This window comes from Podarcis bocagei (assembly GCF_964188305.1).
Source record: "Podarcis bocagei genome assembly, chromosome: 9".
NCBI classification, from domain to species: Eukaryota; Metazoa; Chordata; class Lepidosauria; order Squamata; family Lacertidae; genus Podarcis; species Podarcis bocagei.
This window is the reverse complement of record NC_138134.1, coordinates 2755891-2769173: the sequence shown is the minus strand read 5'-3', so window position 1 is coordinate 2769173 and position 13283 is coordinate 2755891. Positions and strand designations below refer to the sequence as shown.

Here is a 13283-nt window from a genome sequence, read left to right as displayed (position 1 = left end):
TTTCTGTACCTCCTGAGAAATTATTTCTTTCTATTTGACTTAGGATTGGGCTTTGTTGGGTTTTCAACATTGCAATGTATCACCAACCAAACATCAGTCGGTGAGCATGGGGTGAAACGGACTCAGCTCTCACCACGGCAGCTGAGGCGCTTTCACCCCAGTGCCTTGCGGGTCTCCTGCTCCCAGCTGAGCGAGCTCCACATGATCAGCAGGGACCTGGGGCTCTTTTGCAAGACTCAGCCGGGCAGTGGGAGGGCTCCTCTCCCCCAGCTGAGGGAGCCCCAACGTCCCTGCCAGTCACACGCGAGCAGCAGGGACCCCATGAGGAGCACTGGGCCCGGCGGCAGCAGCAGAGAGACCAGTGACCTAAATAGGGTGGTTTGGGGAAACTGGCCTGTGGGCTCAGAGGTGTCCTACCCTGATTATAAGGAAACAACTCTCTTCTTCCTAACCCTTGGTAAAGCAGCGAAACTGTTTTTTTAGCTGAACCATCTTGTTGCTATGTTGCGGAAAGTAAAAAAGCAAGCTTCTAAGTTCTAGAAAGCTAAAATCACAGAAATACGATTGTTTCAGGGAACCTGAATAAGTCCATGCATACAACTGGCCATCTGCAACCTGCTCCTTTCATAAATAGAACTATGTTCAGTGTTAGAAAAACTATCGGTAGTTAAAAGACCTCGGCCCAGAAGGTGTAAAAAGTACACCTCCCACTCTTCCCCCAGTTTTCACTGAGTGCATTTCTACTGATGAGCACACAAGGGAGTGAGATGGTGTCGTCAAAATTCTTCTTGCACTCTGTAAGCAGCCAGATACAGATGAGCATTCCAGAACTTTTGTTACCCAAATGGTTCTGGCATTCCAAAGTTCTTTCCAAATAAAGACCACGGTGTTTGCATTTCGGCTGGACTGTGCGCAGTTACCTCTGCAGTTGCATCACAGAAAGGGCTACACTTTGCTGAATCATAGTAACTGCCAGCCCAACTTCACAAGCTTGAGCCACAATCTTGACTTAAAGCAAAGCATGCTTTATATATTAAAGAGGGGAACCACGAGACTCCTGAGGACATCAGCTCCGATCAGTTTGGCCACAAAGCTTAGAAGATGTGCAGACAAGAAGCCTGTATGTAAAAATGTCTGGATTGTATCCCATCTTGGCTCTCCCCACCCTCCTCCCTTTAAAAAACAAACGAAAACCCCACTTCACTGAGAAATGAAAGGATCCACGAAGCTCACATTTTACATGCTGCTGAAACATGCAGACCTTTCAGTTTCCCTAGAAGTAAAATATGTATATAGTAATGTCAGTATATTACTACTCACAGAAGTGTTGATTCTGCTACTCACAGAAGTGTTGATTCTGCTCCTGTGTCCCTCCTAGGCGGAGATGGAGAATGCCAGTCACTTGTCCAGGAGGTCAACGAAACATTCCCATCTGTATAAAGTGCTGACCAGGGCATGTGGTGAAGAGACCGTGCAGAAGAGAATATTAGCTGCATCGGTTCCTTTTCAGGCACATCCTCATGGTAGCTTTTGTACCAGCTCCCTCCCCTTTCCATTGTCAGGGAGGGATCTGCGTTTCCCAGCATTGCCTGTGCAACACCCCTCTGGAGTGCAAACAAAAGATAAGGGCAGAAAACCCACTTGCTCCTGATAGTTGAACCTCCGTTGACTTTCATTGTAGGTGCTGTATATCAAAAACAGATGAATGGATCATCTCTCAACTCAGCAAGCAATTTGTAAATTACTTACTACTCTTACCGTGTTTTTGGCCCTGCACGGGCTTTCTTTTTCTTCTTCTCCTCCTCCCTCCTTGCCTCTTCCTTCTTGGCTTTCCTTCTTTTCACAGTTCTCCCCTTTCTGTGTTGTCACTGCCTGTGCCCTTTCACCTAAGGGCACGTGGACTCTGCGCCTTCCCAGCCATCAGTGAGTTTTATATAGTTTGTAAAAGAACCTTTTAGAGTTGTTGTTCCTCCCTCTCTGTGCGGGTGGTATCTTTGGGTGTGCATGTGCGGAATGACAATGCTCTTGCTTTACATCTATGAGCAGCTGCAGAGCATGGGAATAAATCTGGCATCAGTTCTTTGTACTGCTCTGGTTTGAAGCACCTGTTGTCTCAGTCTAAACACTTTTATTTGGATAAACATATTTCTCGTGTGTGTGTCTGTTTCTCTTATGCGGCGAGTGTCAGCCAGACTTTGACATCACTGCTGCTAGGAGTCTCCACACACTTGCTTCACTTACCTAGTTTCTCTCTTTGGCGGATGGACTGTAGCTGAGTAGTGGAATGTGAGGTCCCAGAGGCTCAAAGCAGAGAAAACTGGGCACCAGCGTTCAGGGGGAAATTTTTTTTTCCCTTTTGAAAGTGTTACTTTAGCAGGCACACACTAGATTACACAAAGTGAACCCTGTACCTCATGAAGCAGAGGCATGGCTTTATCTGGGGGACACTTGCGCTGAAAAACCACACACCACCAGTTCTTGGGGTTAACTGTAGTTCTCAGACTAAGTGTTTGAGAGCCCACTAAAACTGTAAGGTGGGACGTAATTTGGAGAACGTGAAGTTGGAGCCTTATTGCCTTGGTTTCCAAATAGGTGGTTGATACTCTCAAATGATGAAAACAGTGACTTGGGCAATGGGAGGTGCAAGTAACAGGTATTTGAGATGTGATTTAATTAATTAAAAATGAGTAGTCTCATCAGAGAGTTCTTGTTTATCCCTACTGACCACTAAAATCTGTGGCTCTAATCACAATCCACTGTCCTTTGGTCAACCTAGGCTTAGTTCACCAGAGGTCTTGCCAATGCTTCAAAACACATCCAGTTCACAGGCCTGACGTTTTGTGCACCTGTGGTCAAGTTATGAGTTGAAGGAATCTTGGGCTCTTCAAATTTCAGGTGCCAATGTTTTCTGGTTAGATGTCATAGAATCATAGAATGATAGAGTTGGAAGAGACCACAAGGGCCATCGAGTCCAACCCCCTGCCAAGCAGGAAACACCATCAGAGCACTCCTGAGATATGGTTGTCAAGCCTCTGCTTAAAGACCTCCAAAGTAGGAGACTCCACCACACTCCTTGGCAGCAAATTCCACTGTCGAACAGCTCTTACTGTCAGGAAGTTCTTCCTAATGTTTAGGTGGAATCTTCTTTCTTGTAGTTTGGATCCATTGCTCCGTGTCCGCTTCTCTGGAGCAGCAGAAAACAACCTTTCTCCCTCCTCTATGTGACATCCTTTTATATATTTGAACATGGCTATCATATCACCCCTTAACCTCCTCTTCTCCAGGCTAAACATGCCCAGCTCCCTTAACCGTTCCTCATAAGGCATCGTTTCCAGGCCTTTGACCATTTTGGTTGCCCTCCTCTGGACACGTTCCAGTTTGTCAGTGTCCTTCTTGAATTGTGGTGCCCAGAGCTGGACACAGTACTCCAGGTGAGGTCTGACCAGAGCAGAATACAGTGGCACTATTACTTCCCTTGATCTAGATGCTATACTCCTATTGATGCAGCCCAGAATTGCATTGGCTTTTTTAGCTGCTGCGTCACACTGTTGGCTCATGTCAAGTTTGTGGTCAACCAAGACTCCTAGATCCTTTTCACATGTACTGCTCTCAAGCCAGGTGTCACCCATCTTGTATTTGTGCCTCTCATTTTTTTTGCCCAAGTGCAATACTTTACATTTCTCCCTGTTAAAATTCATCTTGTTTGTTTTTGCCCAGTTCTCTAATCTGTCAAGGTCGTTTTGAAGTGTGATCCTGTCCTCTGGGGTGTTAGCCACCCCTCCCAGTTTGGTGTCATCTGCAAATTTGATCAGGATGCCCTTGAGTCCATCATCCAAGTCGTTGATAAAGATGTTGAATAAGACCGGGCCCAAGACAGAACCCTGTGGCACCCCACTAGTCACTCTTCTCCAGGATGAAGAGGAACCATTGATGAGCACCCTTTGGGTTCGGTCAGTCAGCCAGTTACAAATCCACCGAGTGGTAGCATAGTCAAGACCGCATTTTACCAACTTCTTTACAAGAATATCATGGCGCACCTTGTCAAATGCCTTGCTGAAATCAAGGTAGGCTACATCCACTGCGTTCCCTTCATCTACCAGGCTTGTAATTCTGTCAAAAAACGAGATCAGGTTAGTCTGACATGACTTATTTTTCAGAAATCCATGCTGACTATTGGTGATCACAGCATTCCTTTCTAAGTGCTCACAGACTGTTTGCTTAATGATCTGCTCCAGAATCTTCCCTGGTATTGATGTCAGACTGACTGGGCGGTAATTATTTGGGTCCTCTCTTTTCCCCTTTTTGAAAATAGGGACAACATTTGCCCTCCTCCAGTCTGCCGGGACTTCGCCTGTTCTCCAGGAATTCTCAAAGATGACTGCCAGTGGTTCTGAGATCACATCTGCCAGTTCTTTTAATACTCTTGGATGCAGTTCATCTGGCCCTGGAGACTTGAATACATCTAAACTAGCCAAATATTCTTGTACTATCTCCTTAGTTATTCTGGGCTGTATTTCCTTTGCTGAATCATTTGCTCCAAATTTTTCAGGTCGGGCATTGTTTTCTTTATCGGAGAAGACTGAGGCAAAGAAGGCATTGAGGAGTTCAGCCCTTTCTGTGTCCCCTGTTTGCATTTCACCATCTTCTCCTCTGAGTGACCCCACTGTTTCTTTGTTCTTCCTTTTGCTACGAACATACCCATAAAAGCCTTTTTTGTTGCTTTTAACCTCTCTAGCAAGCCTGAGTTTATTCTGTGCTTTAGCTTTTCTGACTTTGTGTCTACACGTGCTGGCTATTTGTTTGAATTCCTCTTTGGTGGTTTCCCCCCTTTTCCATTTTTTGTACACATCTTTTTAAAATCTTAACTCAGTTAAAAGTTCTTTAGATAGCCACCCTGGCTTCTTTAGGCACCTTCCATGTTTCCGTCTCATTGGTATTGCCTGACGTTGTGCTTTTACTATCTCCCTCTTAAAAAACTCCCAGCCATCATGAACTCCCTTTCCTTTTAGTATTACTGTCCATGGGATCTCACCCAGCACTTCCCTAAGTTTTATGAAGTCGGCTTTCTTAAAGTCAAGAAATTGAGTCCTAGTATGCTTGGTTGCTCCTTTCCGCTGTATAGTAAACTTCAGAAGAGCATGATCACTCACGCCTAATGATCCTTCCACTTCTACCCCACTAACCAAGTCATCAACATTGGTTAGGACCAGATCTAAAATGGCTGTTCCTCTTGTTGCTTCTCCCACTTTCTGGACAATGAAGTTGTCTGCAAGGCCAGTGAGGAATCTGTTTGACCTTATGCTCTTGGCTGAGTTTGACATCCAACAAATATTCGGGTAATTGAAGTCCCCCATTACTACTATCTCCCTTCCTTTTGCATGCTTGGCCATCTGTTCCAGGAAGGCATCATCTATGTCCTCCGTTTGGCTTGGGGATCTAGTAAACTCCCACAATGAGGTCTCTGTTATTCTTCTCTCCCTTAATTTTGACCCAAATGCTCTCACTTTGGCTTTGAGGTTCTAAATCTTGGATCTCTTCACAGGTATACACATCCCTGACATATAACTCCACTCCTCCTCCTTTCTTGTCTGGTCTGTTTCTCTGAAATAGATTGTACCCCCATTATTACATTCCAATCGTGGGACTTATCCCACCAGGTTTCAGTGATGCCTATTATGTCATATTTAGTTTGCTGTACCAAGAGCTCAAGCTCATCTTGTTTATTTCCCATGCTTTGCGCATTAGTGTACAGACATTGAAGTCCATTAATCATTCCCCCGTGTCTCTTATTTAAGGATTTTTTCCTCCCACCACTAGGTCTGCGTGCTGTTTGCTCCATTTGGTCTATGACATTTGGATGATCATCTTCATCAATTGATAGACTCCTACCTTCAGGAGCACTGTCTCCCTCCCGCACATTAGTCAGTTTAAAGCCCTCCTGATGAGGTTTCTGAGATTTTTGGCAAAAACATTTCTCCCAACCGTTGTGAGGTGCAGCCCGTCACTTGCCAGAAGTCCATCTTCAAGAAACTGCAGTCCGTGATCTAAGAATCCAAACCGTTCCTGTTTACACCATTTGCGAAGCCAGCTGTTCACTTCCACTATTTTTCCCTCTCTCCCTGGGCCACGTCGTTCAACTGGGAGGACAGATGAGATGACAATTTGTGCATTTAGTTGCTTCAATTTCCTGCCGAGAGCCTCGTAGTCTCTTTTGATCTTCTGGAGGCTATTGCTTGCAGTGTCATTGGTTCCCACATGAACCAAGAGGAAGGGGTATTTGTCAGTGGGTTTTATGATTCCTTGCAGTCGTTCAGTTACATCTTGGATCTTAGCCCCGGGGAGACAGCACACCTCCCGAGACATCTTGTCAGGCCCACAGATCACTGCTTCTGTTCCCCTCAGTAGGGAATCCCCTATCACCACTACACGCCTCCTCTTAGGTTTGGTCGGGGTTCTTCCATGAGCTGTCCGTTCCAAGGTCGCCTGCACATTCCCTGAGGACTGACTTTGCTGCTCGTCTTCATATACCTGATCGACTGTAATGAGGGAGAGATCCTCAAATGGAGTCTGCTCTTCGTCTTCCATGCTAGGGGTCATTGTTTACTCTCCTTCCCTTGCAAAAAGTAAGGGACCTATATGGCAGTGGCTGCTGAATTTCGAAGTCTTCTGCCTGTTAAAATGAAGAAGAAAAAATTCTTGCTTGGGTTTAGAAGGGGCTGCATCCATCATCATCATCATCATTCGGCCCATCTTACTGGGTTGCCCCAGCCACTCTGGGCGGCTCCAGCAAATTAAAACACAGTAAGACAGCAAACAGGGATGCGGGTGGCGCTGTGTTCTAAACCACTGAGCCTAGGGTTTGCCAATCCGAAGGTCAGCGGTTCGAATCCCTGCAACGGGGTGAGCTCCCATTACTCGGTCCCAGCTCCTGCCAACCTAGCAGTTCAAAAACACGTCAAAGTGCAAGTAGATAAATAGGTACCACTGCAGCAGGAAGGAAAATGGCGTTCTGTGCGCTCTGGTTTCTGTCGCGGTGTTCTGTTGCGCCAGAAGCGGTTTCTGTGCACTGCTCTGGTTTCAGCAGAAGCGGCTTAGTCATGCTGGCCACATGACCTGGAAAAACCGTCTACGGAAGCGGATAAACGCCAGCTCCCTCAGCCTTTTAAGCAAGATGAGCACTGCAACCCCAGAGTCGTTCGCGACTGAACTTAACTGTCAGAGTTCCTTTACCTTTACCTTTTTAAGACAGCACACTAACAACTTCTCAATACAGGTCTGTCTTCTAAAAGTCTAAAACTCAGATAGCTGCTTATTTCCTTGATGGCAGGGTGTCCCACAGGGCAGATGCGACTACCGAGAAGACTACCCTTTGCCTGGTTCCCTGTAGTTTCACTTCTTGCATTGAGGGAACAGCCAGAAGGCCCTCAGAGCTGGATCTCAGTGTCCGGGCTGAACAATGGCCTTTGGTTGGTTTTCTGTTGCTCGTGTAGTTCTATAATTTTACAGTTCTGTATTGATAGCTTTCTTTTATATCTTGTTCACTGCTTTGAGCACTTGAAAGGCAGTTGGTAAATATCTAAACAAGTTCACTCCAAGAGGCCGAGGAGGAGAGGAATTAATTTTAGATTTAAAAAAGGCTTCAGGGGCGTCATGCCTTTCTTCAACATTTTTTCTTAAAGGAACAAAAGCGCACACTGGATTTATTATTTTACTGCCAAATGTAAGGGAAAGATAACTATACATGCTGTAAATCAGACACATGGCGGACTCTATTTTCTTTAGTTCCTTCTTCCCCAGATTAATATAGTTTATTGGTCTGCCTCAATTCAGCCTAGTTTGATCATGTTATTGTAGCTAGTTAGGTCCACCCAACTGAAAGGGTGTACTACTTCTTAATATTTTGCAGTTCCCTCCAGGCCTGTTAAGATTGATGGGGGGTAAAAATGGATTGGTTGAGAGCCAATACTGAAGCTCAGTCCAGACAATACGGCAGTCCTCTTGGATGGGTAGTTCATCTATCAGGTTAGTGGTGGTGACTGTGTTGAATGAGGTTGCACTCTCTGCGAAGGAGCAAGTTTGCATTCAGTGGAGGCACAGGCTGCCTGTGTGGCATGGAGTGCCTTCTTCCACCTTAGCCTTCTGTGCCAGTTGCAGCCCTGCCTCCGATTAGACTACTATAATGCATTCTATGTATGTCTAAATGGAGACCTTCTAATTCCCCCAGCCTTTGGAATCCTCTGGAAATTGCTTTGATGTTGCTTTATAGGTTGGTTGGCTGGTTGGTTTTAAATTCTGCTGGTTGTTTTCCTTATTGCTCTTTTTCTGTTGTGGTGGCTTATACCGTGATAGTTTAATGTTTTTTACAAATCCAACTTGGCCATTTTTAACCTTCATTTCTGCTTCATGTCCATTTCCTTCCAGCACCAATGCGGCCCCGCCCACATGCCAAATTCCTTAGCCTACCATACTTGACCCCATTCCTGTGCCACCAAGGTAGCCCATGTGCCCTGAAGATGTTGCTGGAGTCCAGTTTCCATCCGCCTCAGTCAGCATGGCCAATAGTTAGGGACCTGGGGAATTGTGGTCCAGAAGCATTCCCTGAATCTGCATTTGCCCCTAAGCAGGTGGGGCTCCTCCCTTTCAGAGCAAACCTTTTTCTCCTACTGTCACTAAGAAGCACGCCTCTAACACATACCACCCTTCCATCACCCTCTTGAATGAATGAATTAATTTACTTTATTACGGTCACAGACCAGCATAAGCAAAGCATCTAAATAAATAGCATAGCAATATGAGTCTAAGTGAATAATTATTAAATAAATGGGAGCAAGAACCAAACATAGCTTAAAACATATACATAGAATACTTAATTAAGCATAAATAAAGGATGGATCAAAACTGATAAGAAAATTTTAAAGGACCAGTTAAAACAGCTCTATGGGGTGGGGCTTCAGAAGTGCAGATCTAACAATATGAGCCTTCAATTTAGGACTGAATTGTAGCATAGACCATCCTTCGGCGAATATCTATCATGTCAACGCAAAATCTGATGACTGAATATGTGACTTCTGGGCTTTCGGCCTGTAGTAACAGGGCGATGTTGTGTTGTTCTGAACACCCAGGGAACTTATATAAGATGGGTTGGATGAACCTGGTTTGAATGTCTATGTAATACTGGCAGTGAAGAGGGGCACGCTCCGTTGTCACCCTCTTGTCATCTGGGGACTCTTGCTTTGCTCAGCAGGGGTGGAGGGCAGACAAAGACAGCAGAGAGCTGTGCAATTAAGTAAGTGGTCCCACCTGGGTCTTCGTTACTTCCTTTAGGTGTGAGAATCATTAAAATGGGAGGTTAAGGAGAGACTAAAGCTTAGGGCCCCTTCATGGATCACTGCCTTGCCATGGCGAAGGGGCTTGAGTAACTCAGAGAAGCTATGAACCGGCAAGCTACTCCAGTATCCCTGCCAAGAAAACTCCATGGACAAAGACAATAGGCATATGAAAATTATGACGCTGGAAGATGAGCCCCTCAGGTCAGAAGGCGTCCAACATGCTACTGAGGAAGAGTGGAGGACAAGTACAAGTAGATTCAGAGCTGATGAAGCGGCTGGGCCAAAGCCGAAAGGACGCTCAGTTGCAGATATGCCTGGGAGCGAAAGGAAAGTCCAATGCTGTAAAGAAAAATATTGCATAGGAACCTGGAATGTAAGAACCATGAACCTTGGTAAGTTGGATGTGGTCAAAAATGAGATGGCAAGAATAAATATTGACATCCTGGGCATCAGTGAACTAAAATGGACGGGAATGGGCGAATTCAGTTCAGATGACCATCTTATCTACTACTGTGGGCAGGAATCCCGTAAAAGAAATGGAGTGGCCCTCATAGTCAACAAAAGAGTGGCAAAAGCTGTACTGGGATGCAATCTCAAAAATGATAGAATGATCTCGATACGAATCCAAGGCAGACCTTTTAACATCACAGTAATCCAAGTTTATGCACCAACCACTGGTGCTGAAGAAACTGAAATTGACCAATTCTATGAAGACTTACAACACCTTATAGAAATGACACCAAAAAAGGATGTTCTTCTCATTATAGGGGATTGGAATGCTAAAGTAGGGAGTCAAGAGATAAAAGGAACAACTGGCAAGTTTGGCCCTGGAGTTCAAAACGAAGCAGGGCAAAGGCTAATAGAGTTCTGCCAAGAGAACAAGCTGGTCATCACAAACACTCTTTTCCAACAACACAAGAGACGACTCTACACATGGACATCACCAGATGGGCAGCATTGAAATCAGATTGATTATATTCTCTGCAGCCAAAGATGAAGAAGCTCCATACGGTCAGCAAAAACAAGACCTGGAGCTGACTGTGGCTCAGATCATCAGCTTCTTATAGCAAAATTCAAGCTTAAACTGAAGAAAGTAGGAAAAACCACTGGGCCGGTAAGATACAATCTAAATCAAATCCCTTATGAATACACAGTGGAAGTGAGGAACAGGTTTAAGGATTTAGATTTGGTGGACAGAGTGCCTGAAGAACTATGGATGGAGGCTCGTAACATTATACAGGAGGCAGCAATGAAAACCATCCCAATGAAAAGGAAATGCAAGAAAGCAAAGTGGCTGTCCAACGAGGCCTTACAAATAGCGGGGGAGAGAAGGCAAGCAAAATGTCAGGGAGATAGTGAAAGATACAGGAAATTGAATGCAGATTTCCAAAAAATAGCAAGGAGAGACAAGAAGGCCTTCTTAAACGAGCAATGCAAAGAAATAGAGGAAAACAATAGAATGGGAAAAACCAGAGATCTCTTCAAGAAAATTGGAGATATGAAAGGAACATTTCGTACAAAGATTACCATAATAAAGGACAAAAGTGGTAAGGACCTAACAGAAGCAGAAGACATCAAGAAGAGGTGGCAAGAATACACAGAGTAACTATACCAGAAAGAAATGGATGTCTCGTATACCCCAGGTAGTGTGGTTGCTGACCTTGAGCCAGACATCCTGGAGAGTGAAGTCAAATGGGCCTTAGAAAGCACTGCTAATAACAAGGCCAGTGGAAGTGATGATATTCCAGCTGAACTATTTAAAATTTTAAAAGATGATGCTGTCAAGGTGCTACACTCAGTATGCCAGCAAATTTGGAAAACTCAGCAGTAGCCAGAGGATTGGAGAAGATCAGTCTACATCCCAATTCCAAAGAAGGGCAATGCCAAAGAATGCTCCAACTACCGCACAATTGCACTCATTTCACACGCTAGCAAGGTTATGCTTAAAATTCTGCAAGGCAGGCTTAAGCAGTATGTGGACCGAGAACTCCCAGAAGTGCAAGCTGGATTTCCAAGGGCAGAGGAACCAGAGACCAAATTGCAAACATGCGCTGGATTATGGAGAAAGCTAGAGAGTTCCAGAATGACATCTACTTCTGCTTCATTGACTATGCAAAAGCCTTTGACTGTGTCGACCACAGCAAACTATGGCAAGTTCTTAAAGAAATGGGAGTGCCTGATCACCTCATCTGTCTCCTGAGAAATCTCTATGTGGGACAAGAAGCTACAGTTAGAACTGGATATGGAACAACTGATTGGTTCAAAATTGGGAAAGGAGTATGGCAAGGCTGTATATTGTCTCCCTGCTTATTTAACTTATATGCAGAACTCATCATGCGAAAGGCAGGGCTGGATGAATCCCAAGCTGGAATTAATATTGCCGGAAGAAATATCAACAACCTCAGATATGCAGATGACACAACCTTGATGGCAGAAAGTGAGGAGGAATTAAAGAACCTTTTAATGAGGGTGAAAGAGGAGAGCGCAAAATATGGTCTGAAGCTCAGCATCAAAAAAACGAAGATCATGGCCACTGGCCCATCACCTCCTCGCAAATAGAAGGGGAAGAAATGGAAGCAGTGAGAGATTTTACTTTCTTGGGCTCCATGATCACTGCAGATGGTGACAGCAGTCACGAAATTAAAAGACGCCTGCTCCTTGGGAGAAAGGCGATGGCAAACCTAGACAGCATCTTAAAAAGCAGAGACATCACCTTGCCAACAAAGGTCCGTATAGTTAAAGCCATGGTTTTCCCGGTAGTAATGTATGGAAGCGAGAGCTGGACCATAAAGAAGGCTGATCACCGAAGAATTGATGCTTTTGAATTCTGGTGCTGGAGAAGACTCTTGAGAGTCCCATGGACTGCAAGAAGATCCAACCTCTCCATTCTGAAGGAAATCAGCCCTGAGTGCTCACTGGAAGGACAGACCGTGAAGCTGAGGCTCCAATACTTTGGCAACCTCATGAGAAGAGAAGACTCGCTGGAAAAGACCCTGGTGTTGGGAAAGATGGAGGGCGCAAGGAGAAAGGGGCGACAGAGGACAAGATGGTTGGACAGTGTTCTCAAAGCTACAAACATGAGTCTGACCAAACTGCGGGAGGCAGTGTAAGACAGGAGTGCCTGGTGTGCTGTGGTCCAGGGGGTCACAAAGAGTCGGACACGACTAAATGACTAAACAACAACAACAATGCTTAGGGATGTTCAGTGGTAGTAACCCAGAACTATTTTTTTCTGGATCAGAGATTGATATCTTTCCACTTTACCTATAAAACAAGCTTGTCTGTCTGTCTGTCTGTCTCTCGCCTCCCCCTGCCCATGAGAGAAAGATGGCTTGTAGCAGAGTGAGAAGTCCTGACTGCAGAAAGTTTTCCAGTGTCACTGCAGATTTTGGCTAAAGCTCCTGGATGCTCTTTGTCCTGAAGTGGGACAGGCGCTTCCCACTTCTCACAGTTTTGCTGGAAGCATCCTTCGGGAGAAAGATGATTAATGGCAAGCTCAGAGGAATCAGTCTGTGTCCTTCATCATTCTGAGCAGGAGGAAGGAGTAAACTAGCCTTTGCTGAAGTAGGCAGAATCAAAGAATACCTGTAATCATTCCTCTCTGTGCCCCCTAGCAGCCGGCGAGCCTCATCGCCCTGAAATGTGAACTCTCACAACACACAAGGGTGAGTAAAAGAAGAAACAAAAATTATCCCATAATCCCTGGCCATTGACCATCCTGACTGGGTCTGATGGGAATTGTAGTTCATAACATCTGGAGGACACCAGATTCTGTAAGGTTGGTCTTAACAAGAAGAGTGCAGTATTTACCATAGATTCCGGTGTATAAGGTGACTTTTTAACCCCGGAAAAGGGGGTCGCCTTATATGCCAGGTATGAGTGGCGCGGAGCGGAGGATGCCCCCCCCCCTGCGGCGGCGGCAGCTCCGAAGCAGCAGCAGCGAGCGGTGGGCTC

The 13283-nt window shown here is 45.3% G+C and overlaps 2 protein-coding genes across 6 annotated transcripts in view; one reads left to right on the top strand and one right to left on the bottom strand.

Moving 5' to 3' along the window:
* The window catches only part of NRG4 (neuregulin 4), an 80735-nt gene extending 77840 nt beyond the window's left edge, over positions 1 to 2895 (bottom strand). The window contains exon 1 of the mRNA XM_081207980.1: positions 1759 to 2895. The gene's annotated coding sequence lies outside the window, so the exon portion shown is untranslated. The remainder of the gene's footprint in view (positions 1 to 1758) is intronic.
* TMEM266 (transmembrane protein 266) overlaps positions 1 to 13283 on the top strand; it is an 81066-nt gene that overhangs the window by 3359 nt on the left and 64424 nt on the right. The window lies entirely within an intron of this gene.